Here is a 13,807-nt window from a genome sequence, read left to right as displayed (position 1 = left end):
CATGTCAAGTCAACAACCACTTTGAGACAATGTATAATGTGGCCAACTGCTTTTTCCAGGCCACATGATGGAAACATTTGATCTTTAAACTGGGTATCCTTGACAACCAGCATGCATGTAGGCCCTAATACTTGTCTCTTATGTGTCCCCACTGTAATTTTCAAATCCCCACACAGATACGGTGCATTTCACACGTACCCCTAGGGCACCACTACTCTAGTGATACGGCCCGTACCCGCATGTGTATGGCCCGTAGCACTATGGCGTACGCCTACGCCAACACTACCATAGTGCTACGGGCTGTACACACGCGGGTACGGCCTGTAGCACTATGGTAGTGTTGGCGTAGGCATACGCCATAGTGCTACGGGCCGTACCCGCGTGCGTACAGCCAGTAGCACTATGGTAGTGTTGGCGTAGGCGTACGCCATAATGCTACAGGCCGTACCCGTGTGTGTACGGGCCGTAGCACTATGGTAGTGTTGGCGTAGGCGTACGCCATAGTGCTATGGGCCGTACCCACGTGTGTACAGCCCGTAGCACTATGGTAGTGTTGGCATAGGTGTACGCCATAGTGCTACGGGCCGTACCTGCGTGCGAACGGCCCGTAGCACTATGGTAGTGTTGGCGTAGGCGTACGCCATAGTGCTACGGGCCGTACCCATGCGGGTACGGCCCGTAGCACTATGGCGTACACCTACGCCAACACTACCATAGTGCTACGGGCCCTACACACGCGTGTATGGGCCGTATCTCTATGGCATACGCCTACGGCGACACTCCCATAGGGATAGGACCAGTGTGTACACGTATATGTGTACGGTCCGTACACACACGCGTACTCCTACTCAAACCACATATAGTGATACGACCATACACACGCCCTCAGAGCGTGTGTACGGTGCATTTCGCATCTTACGCTGGTGATAGGAGGCGCACAGGAAAGGAATGGAGGTGTCTGACTCGCACAAGGATGGACATCAAGTCATTTTCAGTGCAGTCCTTCATGTGTAGGGCCTAGATGTGTGATGACCTGTGTACACATGTCTATTTGGCGCACTTCCCCTTCACACCTTTTACATGTGTGCATGTAGTTCAAACTTGTCAAGCACTGCATCACTGGCATGGCACAGTCACCAACACCCGCAACTGTCCCCGGATGCCAGGTACACGGATGATGACACCTGACATCTCACTACCAGCGTGCCACGATGTGACTATGTCATGTGTGTGTCATGTGTTCCCATGATCTTGCTGTTGGTGTTCCATCAACGGCATCTGCTGTAGCTGCATCCAACATGTGTCTGTGTGTAGATGCCCATGTCACACTATTACGCACACCAGGACACATGTGGAATAACATGTAACGTGTGTCTGTATGCATCAAACAGGGACTTGCAAGCTTAGGACATATCTGCGTAGTCTCAATGTCTGTGTGATCATTTTTGACATGTACCCCTTCATGGCAAGGTGTGTGGTCTGTCCTTTTTCCATGACATGTGACCTGTGCGTCTAGCTTGCCGGCAGCTGTCTGTATGAGATAACATCCTTCAAATGCACATATGTGGATGTATGTCACTCCTGTAATGTGTCTGGCTGTTCACTCACACTGGCCCACAGCTACTTTCATGGCATGTCATGTAGACCTTGACAATCCATGTTTGTAGCTGGCTCTTGGTAGGAGTATCACCTGGGTGGCATACGTGTGCAGGATGTATTGCACAGGCCAGACTCTGTATGTAGCATATGTGTATTAGCTGTTGAACATGTGCTCAGTTCACTGACATTGGTGTAGTAATGTACTCAATCTTGGTTATTCCTTCCAAATTTCTCCAGGGCACCACCTCTCCCCCGACCAATGCCAGACTTGGCTGCCATGAGGGAACGTGACTGCATACGCCGCTACAGATTCCCCCAACAGTTAATTGAGGACCTGAAAAACAGGCTGGCACCACACCTCCAACCGCGACACAGTTATCCGACTGCGCTGACCCCCAAGATGTAGGTGATGTCAGCCCTACATTTCTTTGCCACCGGTACGTTTCAATTCACCATAGCTGATGTGGGTGGCATGTCCCAGACCATGTTCAGCCGTGTCCTGCATGATGTTTTAGAAGCCATGTTGGAGCACCTGGATGAATTCATCCATTTTCCAACTCGTGAGCAGTTGACAGGTATCAAGGGTGATTTCTATGCCCTGGGAGGGATGCCCCATGTAATTGGGTCCATTGATGGGACACATGTGGCTTTGGTAGCACCACAGGCACAGGAGGTAGCCTATAGAAACCGTAAACATTATCACTCCATTAATGCCCTTGTGGTGTGTCTTGCTAACATGCTGATTTCCCATGTCTGTGCACGTTTTACAGGGTCAGCACACAATGCCTACATCATGAGGCGTAGCAGGGTGCCAAAAATGATGCTGCAGCTGCACAACGAACGAGCATGTCTTGTTGGTGGGTAGACTCTGTTTGTCCAGTATTCAGCGGTATCTTAGTATGTGATGGCATCTCCTGACCCACTTCTTTACATGATGTTTCCATATAGGGGACTCTGGCTATCCCAACATGCCATGGCTGGTGACGCCTCTCCGCAACCCGAGAACAGCTTCAGACCCCCGTTACAACAACGCCCATGGGCAGACCAGGCGAGTGATTGAGAGGACGTTGGGCCTCCTGAAGAGCCGATTTCGTTGCCTCCACAAGATCGGCGGGTCCCTCCCATATGCACCGGTGAAGGTCTGCAAAATCTTCCTCGTGTGCTGCATGCTGCACAACATGGCAGAGGAGAAAGCTGTGCCACTCATCCTGGATCCCGATGAGCAGGAACATCCACCCGTGGAGGATGACGGCCTTGGTCACGAGGCAAGTGAGGAGGAGGAGGAGGAGGAGGACATCCGGAGTCAGCTCATACGCAACTTCTTCTCATAATGGTGAGTCCCTGGGTCTGAGTGTGCATGCTTGGATCCTTGTGTGGCATGTGTTGCAATGTGTGTGTCCAGCTGACTGTATGCTAAGTGACTTTGAGGTGTGTGCTGATGTGTCACTCGAGTGCTGATGTCATTCCACACATTTTAGCTGACACACTCAATTGACAACTAGCATGGTGTCAACCTTATTCATGTAGAGTACATGACCATGCATGAGGATGACTATGTTTTTCCTGACTTCTTGTGTGTCTCTCATCCCCAGGTATTTGCGCATGCTGTCTGCTCGTGGCATCGTTGTGCTCCTGCTATTCCTCATGAGTGTGCTGAATCATCGTTACATGCACGGACATGGTGAAAAGTCTCCTTTGGGTAAGGATTGCAGCAAGGCTTTTTGGGTGTGGTAGTTGTTTGTAATTTGTGGGCACTGCTCCTGTGCAGGTTTTGTTACTATGCATACATGTCGACTCACCATGGGGCACATGACATGTAGCATGACTCACATGAATTGATAGTCACACTTTGTGACAGTCATCTGTTATGGGATTGTGGATTTTGATGAAGGCATCAATGTGTGTCCAACTTCCCTCGGAAACATACGGGAGGCTACGGGTGCACATATTGCGGGACATCCCCATAAGAGGCTCAAAGGAGAATTGCAACCTCTCCGTGTGCAGCAGGGGATGTTTGGCTCACCCCCTTCACTTGTGTGCCACTCCCATGGATTTACAGCATCTGTGGTGCGAAGGGGGTGTCCAGTGTAGGTCCCACATGTTAATCCAAAAGACCTGTGAGTCTGTTAATATTGATGCATTTCCATAGGTGTGAGCCTGAGTAATAAAGGTGTTCCTCAGCCTCCAAGGTGCCTCATCTCTGTCACTGCAGGTCTCTTGCCACTGTGCATGCGCCATCTCTGGCATGGTTGTCAAGGATTGTGCTTATGAGTCACTGTGTAGATTAGCAACCTGCATGCTGTTCTACATGTATTTGATTCTCTATTGTGCATGACGTCCATGGCTGTGTATGTGTTTTGGTATGTTGGTCCCCACAACGTGCCGTCAACACCTTCTGGGGTGTGTTTCCTGTGCGCAGCTTGGCCTTCAGTTTCATGATCCGGTGTCAGTCATCTTTGGGGATTGTGCATCATTTGTCTCTGGGTGTGCCATTGAAAACTGGTCACTCCTTCCTTGACATACACCTGTTGCAGTAGTCCTTTCTGACATCCTAGTCTTTGTGTGGAAATTGTGGCATAGTTCCCAGGACATGCCGCCGCTGTTGCAGCCACTGCAGCAAGGGCACACAAAGTTTCCTGATTTGGCAACACACACACATCAAAGATGCTCCTCCCTTCCTCCATCAACCCATTCTTTTGGCTGTCATCAGCTTGTCTGTGCCACAGTTGCGGCCACGTGGTGCCAAAGGCTGGACCGTCTGCACATGCAACGTGCACATTGCACGAGCCTCATGTCCTTGCATGACCCACATCACACTACAGTCTGATGTTGCAGCCACCCTCCAAGCAATGTCCATCCACACATCTGCCGCCAGTTCTCAGGCACACACTAAGCGCACACACAACACCTTTGCATGATGAGTGTGCAACTCCGACTGCCTACACAGCACTGCCACGCCTTCCAGGCCCTGTCACACCCACCAGGTCATGTCCCTCCTACTCCCCACTGGCTCTGTACCCCGGCAAGGCCATGGGAGTGGGACTCAAGGCTTCTGCATGTAGTATGCTGTCGTTGTGAGGCACATGGCACAGGTATCATCTCTCAGCGTGTCAATCTACAATGTGTTCAGGACCCCCCTCTCCACCATCACATGCGCACACAACCTCCTCATCAACTCGTATGCCATTGACAGCCAGGTGCTCCTCACCCTCACCAAGGACGCAGACATTGCCAGTTCCAATATTCTAGATTGCATGTGATCCATGGATGAATGGCAGAACAGCAGCCACCTGAGGCTGGACTTGTACAGGACTGAGGTCAACATCTGAGGATTGTCCCCTTACAGCTGGGTCAACTGCTTGTGTCCCACCCGCAGAAGCCCCGCACAAGCACCCAGTGTCCATGCACACAAGATGGTGTGCATCATGGATTGCTTGCTCACATTTGCCATGGTAATCACCAGCATCTGTGCCTCAGACTGCAACACCCTCTGCATTATGCACATGATCTCCAGATAGATCCACTCCAAGGAAAGACTGACCATCCCCCAGGTCCACGACAAGATCCGTGTCAAATACTGCCCTGCCCTCTACGGGGCAGCCACATCCAAACTCCCAGGACACATCCAGGCTGCATCTGCACACCTCAGCTGCAACATCCCGCGCCCCAGCCACATCACCGTCCAGCAGAGATAGCTGCAATGGATCACTGTGTGCTGCAGGATGACCTTCAGACTCCCCACCCACACTCAGGAGGCAGGCCACAACCCGACCCAACACCAACCTTGTACCACTGTCATCCGAGAACCCGTAGTGCCATCTCCGTGCATCCAACCTTGACCTGGCCACCATTCTACAGATCCACCGTACTCCAGCATGCAGGACATAGTTCTCCCACCTGGGAACACATACCTGGGACTCCCTCCCCGGGAACCTCTGAATGAGGCATGACCTCTACGCCTTCATGATACTCTTCCAAATAGGTCTGTCGGCACAGTATTGCATGCACCCCCTCAGCAGCTTGAGGCCATCACAGGTGCGTATTGTGCTCCATGTCTGCATTGAATGATACATTGTGATCCATGTGTGTCCTGTACCAGACTCCGATCCCAGGGTATGGATGTGTGGAGTTAGTTCAACACTCAGGCATAGTTTGACATTTACACACACATATGTTGGGGAATAATGCCAAATGACAGCAACATCACATGACAAAATAAAGTATTTATTTTTGGTGGGGTCACTCTTTTGGTAGATGAAGTAAGGTGCTCTACCGGGTGCATAGAATCCAAAGTTCACAGGGGGAGATGGCATCCTTGTCAGTTGGAGTCATCAGAGTCCAGACCACAGTGTTGGTCATCATTGGTCAGACTGTGACCAGCAAGTCTAGGTGGCAGAGAATGTCATTGGGTGAGGTGGTGCTGTTGCTCCAGAGGGCCAGGTGCCAGGCCAGGTGACCTGGGAGATGTGGATGGTCCGCTGACTCTCACGGTCTTTTCCGTGGACGACCCACCTTCCTGGGGGGACCCTCAGATACAGGCGTTGACGATGTCTGTGATGCTCCGTCGGACGAATGCTCCTCCTCCTCCCTCCCTGTGGCTGGTGGTGGCCTTCGCCTGGTGGCACAGGGAGGGTTGCCCATGTTGTCGGCGATCCGACAGAGTGAACGGCTCATGTCCGTTTGCACCGCCAGGAGCTCAGCCAGTCTTGCCTCCATCCGTCCTTGGTGTTGTTGTTGACTAGCATGTTGCTCGGCCTGCAGGTTCTTCATCTCGTCGAGGGTCCCTTTCATCTCTGTGAGGCTCGACACTACCTGGCTGATGCCCCTGGTGTCACGCCGCTATGTGTCCAGGATGTGGCATATGTGTGACATACCGGTTCCCTCAGCTGCCTGGTCAGGTTCTCGCCTCCGCCTGCCTCCACTCCCACCACCCCTGCCCACACGAGCCTGGCCTGCCGTTGTGGGAACATCGGGTCTACGGGACCCCTGAGGGATGGCATTAGCTGGGTTGTCTGCCTCCTCCTGGGTGCCCAGAGAACCTTGTCCCTCCTGGTCAGACTGGCTGTGTTGTTCAGTGCGAGCAGGGCTCCTGGGTGTCTCCTGGGATGTGGCAGGAATGGGGGTGGGGGTTGGCACAGATGTACCTGACGCAGGTGCTGCAGGGGCTTGGGCACCAGAGGGGCCAGGTTGGTCGGTGTCATCCACGGAGTGGTGAAAGTCGTCGCTGCCGGTGGGATCATCTTCACGCTGAGCCTGGGACTGTGATTGTTCCCCCCCATTGTTGGGGGGAAGTCGATGACGTTGCCCTGTGTGTGAGAGAGAGACAATGTTAATGCTGTTTCATGCCACATCCATGTTTCATACATATTCAAGTTGTCACAGTTCCCCCAGGTAGTTGGATGTGACTAGCATTCGTCTCAATGTACACTTGTGGATGGGTATGCTGCGGGGGACAGATTGATATGTTCTCCTGAGTGTTTGACCAGTAGATTTTGGGCTAGGATGCTTATTTGGCTATGGATTGGTCTTGTAGTGTCACATGTCCATTGTGGGAGTGGGTAGATCCGTTGCCTGCCCCGGGGGTGTGTGCTTGTGTGAGGGGGGTGTGTGACCGGGCCTGCTGTTGTGTGTAGTGTGATTTGTCATTGGGTCTCCCAGGTGATGTGTCTGTCCCCTCATGGTGCATGCTTGCATGACAGTGAGTGTGAGTTCCTGTGCTAGATATCTGAGCTTATGGAGTTAGTGTTTGAGTGTACAGTGGTCACAGGAGGGCCTTGTGCTGCATACAGCAGGGCCAAGTGTCAGCGACCTTGTCAGTACTTTGCCAGTCCCTGTGCATTGGATATGGTGCATGGGTATGTACCTAGGCCATATGGGCTGAGGGCATTGGTGTCTGCTTCTGAGTTGCACAATGTGTTGTGTGAGCCCCACCCTCCCAGCATCCCGGACATCCAGTCTTGGGTTTGTGGTTGGTGTGATCTGGGACATGGCATTGCCTTTATTTGTGAATGGGGCATGGAGACGTTAGTGGCATGAGCGTGGTTTTTGAGTGTGGTTGTGTGCGGTGAGGGCTTGGGGGAAGTTGCATGCATTTGGTGTGTTTGTGGTGTGGATGGCATTCCTGCCATGTTACGTGAGTTGTTTGTGTACTCACCAGGCTCTGCGACTCCTTCGACTCCGTGTACTCCCACCGGCGGAAGCATAACCATCACCTTCTCCTCCCAGGGATGGTAATGTGCGGGTCTGCGGGGCAGCCCACCTCCAGTGATGTTACTCTGGGCGTATTCCTCATTCATTTTCCTCTTGACTGCCCTGCCCAGATCGTACCACCTGGCTTGGCATTCATGCCTGGTCCTTCGGATGGGCACAACAGCATTCACCTTATCGACAATCCACTGCCACAGGCTTGTTTTTTGGGCTATGCTGGTCTGTCTGACCAATGTTCCAAACAGCTGTGGCTTGACTCTGATGACTTCGTTGACGAGGAGGTCCAGCTCCGCCCTTGTGAACTTTGGATTCTTGTCTGTGGGCATGGTGTGGGGTGTGGGTGTGGATGATTGTGGGTGTGTGGGTGTGAATGTGACGGTGTGTGTGTGAATGTGAAGAGGGGGTGTTTGTGAATGAGGTTGTGTGAAGGTGTGTAAGTTAAGGTGTAGTTAAGGTGTAAGTAAGGTGCAGTTGTTTGTCTGTGGGGTCTGTCAGCAGTGGGTCTGTTGCAAAGGCTCATGGGTTGTGTGTGTGGGCCCTTTTTATTGGTCCATTTGTGGGTGTGGCTGGGTTTGAATTTGTGGTGGGTGTGTTATAAGAGGTGGTTGTGATTTAGGGCCTCTGTTTTCCGGTTTGGATGTGCCAGGTCAGTCATAGAGATGTATTTTGTCATGTTGACGTGTTTTGTGGTGTTGTGCGAGTCGAATTGACCCTCCTGGTGCTGTTTTACAGTGTCCTGGTTCTGTACGAGTCTTTTTCGCGTAGGTAAGGTCCGTACATACGTGATGCTGGGTGAGGGTGCTGGGGTACGGTGTTGGGGTACGGTGCGTACAGGTACGGGGCTGGGGTACGAGTCTGGGGTGCATCGCGTACAGGTGGGGGGCTGTGCTACGGTGTTGGGGTACGGTGCGTACAGGTGCGGGGCTGTGCTACGGTGTTGTGCTACGGTGCGTACTGGTGTGGGGATGTGCTAGGGTGTTGGGGTACGGTGCGTACAGGTGCGGGGATGTGCTAGGGTGTTGGGGTACGGTGCGTACAGGTGTGGCGCTGTGCTACGGTGTTGGGGTACGGTGCGTACAGGTGCGGGGATGTGCTAGGGTGTTGGGGTACGGTGCGTACAGGTGCAGGGCTGTGCTATGGTGTTGGGGTACTGTGCGTAGAGGTACGGGGCTGGGCTACGGTGTTGGGGTACGGTGCGTACAGGTACGGGGCTGGGAGACGGGCCTGGAGTGCGGCGCGTACAGGTGGGAGGCTGGGGTACGGTCCTGGGTTACGGGGCGTACAGGCACGGGGCTGGGAGACGGGCCTGGGGTGGGGCGGGTACAGGTGGGGGGCCGGGATACGGTCCTGGGGTATGGGGCGTACAGGTGCGGGGCTGGGGTGCGGCGCGTACAGGTGCGGGACTGTGCTACAGTGTTGGGGTACGGTGCGGAGGGGGATACGGTGCTGACATACAGGGGTACGGTGCTGACATGTGTGGGGTGAGGGGGGGCTGTACGAATCGTATCTGGGCACAAGTTTACCCGTGTACATGTGTGCTACTGCGTTTGCTACATACGGGGCCTTTTACATGCGGTTATGTATTCGGACAGCGGTACGGATCGTACTTGCGCGCTCGGACTTCTGTTTTACGATTTGCACGTAAAAATGTCCGGCTCCCTATCGGACACTTTTCCCGACGCTATTCGGACGTAAAAATTTACGGCTCCCTCTCGGACCATTTTCCCGACGCAATTTGTATGTATTTTTCACGTATGAATGGTACTTCACAGTTTGTACGGTACTTGTACGATTCATACGTGAAAATATACGGATACGAGTCGTACGCAAATTTTTTTACCCGGATCGGAATCGGCACCAGAATGTTAAAACCAACTTCACTAAAATATGTATTTTATCATTCTGAGTTCAGGCATACTAAACTCGAATTTCAACCTAGTTCCCTGAGTCAGTTAGGATTATAAGATGTTATAATCAAACTGCCCATTCTGGCCTATGGGGAACAGGTGGCCTGTGAAAAACAAAAATGGCTGTAATTTACTATTAAGACATCCCACACACACCAGGGCATGCCCTACCTTTTACTTACAATGCACACTGCCCTTAGGCCTACCATAGGGGTGTCTTATGTGAAGAAAAGGGAAGGTTTAGGGACTGGCAAGTGGGTGCACTTGGCCAGTCAACATGTGTGGTTGTGTGCGGTGAGGGCTTGGGGGAAGTTGCGTGCATTTGGTGTGTTTGTGGTGTGGATGGCATTCCCCCATGTTACGTGAGTTGTTTGTGTACTCACCAGGCTCTGCGACTCCTTCGACTCCGTGTACTCCCACCTGCGGAAGCATGGCCATCACCTTCTCCTCGCAGGGATGGTAATGTACGTGTCTGCGGGGCAGCCCACCTCCAGTGATGTTACTCTGGGCGTATTCCTCGTTCATTTTCCTCTTGACTGCCCTGCGCAGATCGTACCACCTGGCTTGGCATTCATGCCTGGTCCTTCGGATGGGCGCAACAGCATTCACCTTATCGACAATCCTCTGCCACAGGCTTGTTTTTTGGGCTATGCTGGTCTGTCTGACCAATGTTCCAAACAGCTGTGGCTCGACTCTGATGACTTCGTTGACGAGGAGGTCCAGCTCAGCCCTTGTGAACTTTGGATTCTTGTCTGTGGGCATGGTGTGGGGTGTGGGTGTGGATTGTTGTGGGTGTGTGGGTGTGAATGTGACGGTGTGCGTGTGAATGTGAAGAGGGGGTGTTTGTGAATGAGGTTGTGTGAAGGTGTGTAAGTTAAGGTGTAGTTAAGGTGTAAGTAAGGTGCAGTTGTTTGTCTGTGGGGTCTGTCAGCAGTGGGTCTGTTGCAAAGGCTCATGGGTTGTGTGTGTGGGCCCTTTTTATTGGTCCATTTGTGGGTGTGGCTGGGTTTGAATTTGTGGTGGGTGTGTTATAAGAGGTGGTTGTTATTTAGGGCCTCTCTTTTCCGGTTTGGATGTGCCAGGTCAGTCATAGAGATGTATTTTGTCATGTTGACGTGTTTTGTGGTGTTGTGCGAGTCAAATTGACCCTCCTGGTGCTGTTTTACAGTGTCCTGGTTCTGTACGAGTCTTTTTCGCGTAGGTAAGGTCCGTACATACGCGATGCTGGGTGAGGGTGCTGGGGTATGGTGTTGGGGTACGGTGCGTACAGGTACGGGGCTGGGGTACGAGTCTGGGGTGCGTCGCGTACAGGTGGGGGGCTGTGCTACGGTGTTGGGGTACGGTGCGTACAGGTGCGGGGCTGTGCTACGGTGTTGTGGTACGGTGCGTACTGGTGTGGGGATGTGCTAGGGTGTTGGGGTACGGTGCGTACAGGTGCGGGGATGTGCTAGGGTGTTGGGGTACGGTGCGTACAGGTGCGGGGCTGTGCTACGGTGTTGTGGTATGGTGCGTACTGGTGTGGGGATGTGCTAGGGTGTTGGGGTACGGTGCGTACAGGTGCGGGGATGTGCTAGGGTGTTGGGGTACGGTGCATACATGTGCGGGGCTGTGCTACGGTGTTGGGCTATGGTGGGTACTGGTGCGGGGATGTGCTAGGGTGTTGGGGTACGGTGTGTACAGGTGCGGGGATGTGCTAGGGTATTGGGGTACGGTGCGTACAGGTGTGGGGCTGTGCTACGGTGTTGGGGTATGGTACGAACAGGTGCGGGGATGTGCTAGGGTGTTGTGGTACGGTGCGTACAGGTACAGGGCTGTGCTACGGTGTTGGGGTACAGTGCGTAGAGGTACGGGGCTGGGCTACGGTGTTTGGGTACGGTGCGTACATGTAGGGGGCTGGGAGAAGGGCCGGGGGTGCGGCGCGTACAGGTGGGAGGCTGGGGTATGATCCTGGGGTACGGGGCGTACAGGTGCGGGGCTGGGAGATGGGCCTGGGGTGGGGCGCCTACAGGTGGGGGCTGGGGTACGGTCCTGGGGTACGGGGCGTACAGGTGCGGGGCTGGGAGACGGGCCTGGGGTGCGGCGCGTACAGGTGCGGGGCTGTGCTATGGTGTTGGGGTACGGTGCGGAGGGGGGTATGGTGCTGACATACGGGGTACGGTGCTGACATGTGTGGGGTGAGGGGGGGCTGTACGACTCGTATCCGGGCACAAGTTCACCCGTGTACTACAGCGTTTGCTCCGTACGGGGCCTTTTACATGTGGTTGTGTATTCGGACGGCGGTACGGATCGTACTTGTGCGCTCGGGCTTCTGTTTTACGATTTGCACGTAAAAATGTCCGGCTCCCTATCGGACACTTTTCCCGACGCTATTCGGACGTAAAAATTTACGGCTCCCTCTCGGACCATTTTCCCGACGCAATTTGTATGTATTTTTCACGTATGAATCGTACTTCGCAGTTTGTACGGTACTTACGGTGAAAATATACGGATACGAGTCGTACGCAAATTTTTTTACCCGGATCGGAATCGGCACCAGAATGTTAAAACCAACTTCACTAAAATATGTATTTTATCATTCTGAGTTCAGGCATACTAAACTCGAATTTCAACCTAGTTCCCTGAGTCAGTTAGGATTATAAGATGTTATAATCAAACTGCCCATTCTGGCCTATGGGGAACAGATGGCCTGTGAAAAACAAAAATGGCTGTAATTTACTATTAAGACATCCCACACACACCAGGGCATGCCCTACCTTTTACTTACAATGCACACTGCCCTTAGGCCTACCATAGGGGTGTCTTATGTGAAGAAAAGGGAAGGTTTAGGGACTGGCAAGTGGGTGCACTTGGCCAGTCAACATGTGTGGTTGTGTGCGGTGAGGGCTTGGGGGAAGTTGCGTGCATTTGGTGTGTTTGTGGTGTGGATGGCATTCCCCCATGTTACGTGAGTTGTTTGTGTACTCACCAGGCTCTGCGACTCCTTCGACTCCCTGTACTCCCACCGGCGGAAGCATGGCCATCACCTTCTCCTTGCAGGGATGGTAATGTACGTGTCTGCGGGGCAGCCCACCTCCAGTGATGTTACTCTGGGCGTATTCCTCGTTCATTTTCCTCTTGACTGCCCTGCGCAGATCGTACCACCTGGCTTGGCATTCATGCCTGGTCCTTCGGATGGGCGCAACAGCATTCACCTTATCGACAATCCTCTGCCACAGGCTTGTTTTTTGGGCTATGCTGGTCTGTCTGACCAATGTTCCAAACAGCTGTGGCTCGACTCTGATGACTTCGTTGACGAGGAGGTCCAGCTCAGCCCTTGTGAACTTTGGATTCTTGTCTGTGGGCATGGTGTGGGTGTGGATTGTTGTGGGTGTATGGGTGTGAATGTGACGGTGTGTGTGTGTGAATGTGAAGAGGGGGTGTTTGTGAATGAGGTTGTGTGAAGGTGTGTAAGTTAAGGTGTAGTTAAGGTGTAAGTAAGGTGCAGTTGTTTGTCTGTGGGGTCTGTCAGCAGTGGGTCTGTTGCAAAGGCTCATGGGTTGTGTGTGTGGGCCCTTTTTATTGGTCCATTTGTGGGTGTGGCTGGGTTTTAATTTGTGGTGGGTGTGTTATAAGAGGTGGTTGTTATTTAGGGCCTCTGTTTTCCGGTTTGGATGTGCCAGGTCAGTCATAGAGATGTATTTTGTCATGTTGACGTGTTTTGTGGTGTTGTGCGAGTCGAATTGACCCTCCTGGTGCTGTTTTACAGTGTCCTGGTTCTGTACGAGTCTTTTTCGCCTAGGTAAGGTCCGTACATACGCGATGCTGGGTGAGGGTGCTGGGGTATGGTGTTGGGGTACGGTGCGTACAGGTATTGGGCTGGGGTACGAGTCTGGGGTGCGTCGCGTACAAGTGGGGGGCTGTGCTACGGTGTTGGGGTACGGTGCGTACAGGTGCGGGGCTGTGCTACGGTGTTGTGGTATGGTGCGTACTGGTGTGGGGATGTGCTAGGGTGTTGGGGTACGGTGCGTACAGGTGCGGGGATGTGCTAGGGTGTTGGGGTATGGTGTGTACAGGTGCGGGGATGTGCTAGGGTGTTGCGGTATGGTGGGTACTGG

Source organism: Triturus cristatus, chromosome 2_2 (assembly GCF_964204655.1).
Source record: "Triturus cristatus chromosome 2_2, aTriCri1.1, whole genome shotgun sequence".
NCBI classification, from domain to species: Eukaryota; Metazoa; Chordata; class Amphibia; order Caudata; family Salamandridae; genus Triturus; species Triturus cristatus.
The sequence above is the reverse complement of the archived record's forward strand: the minus strand, read 5'-3'. Positions refer to the sequence as shown.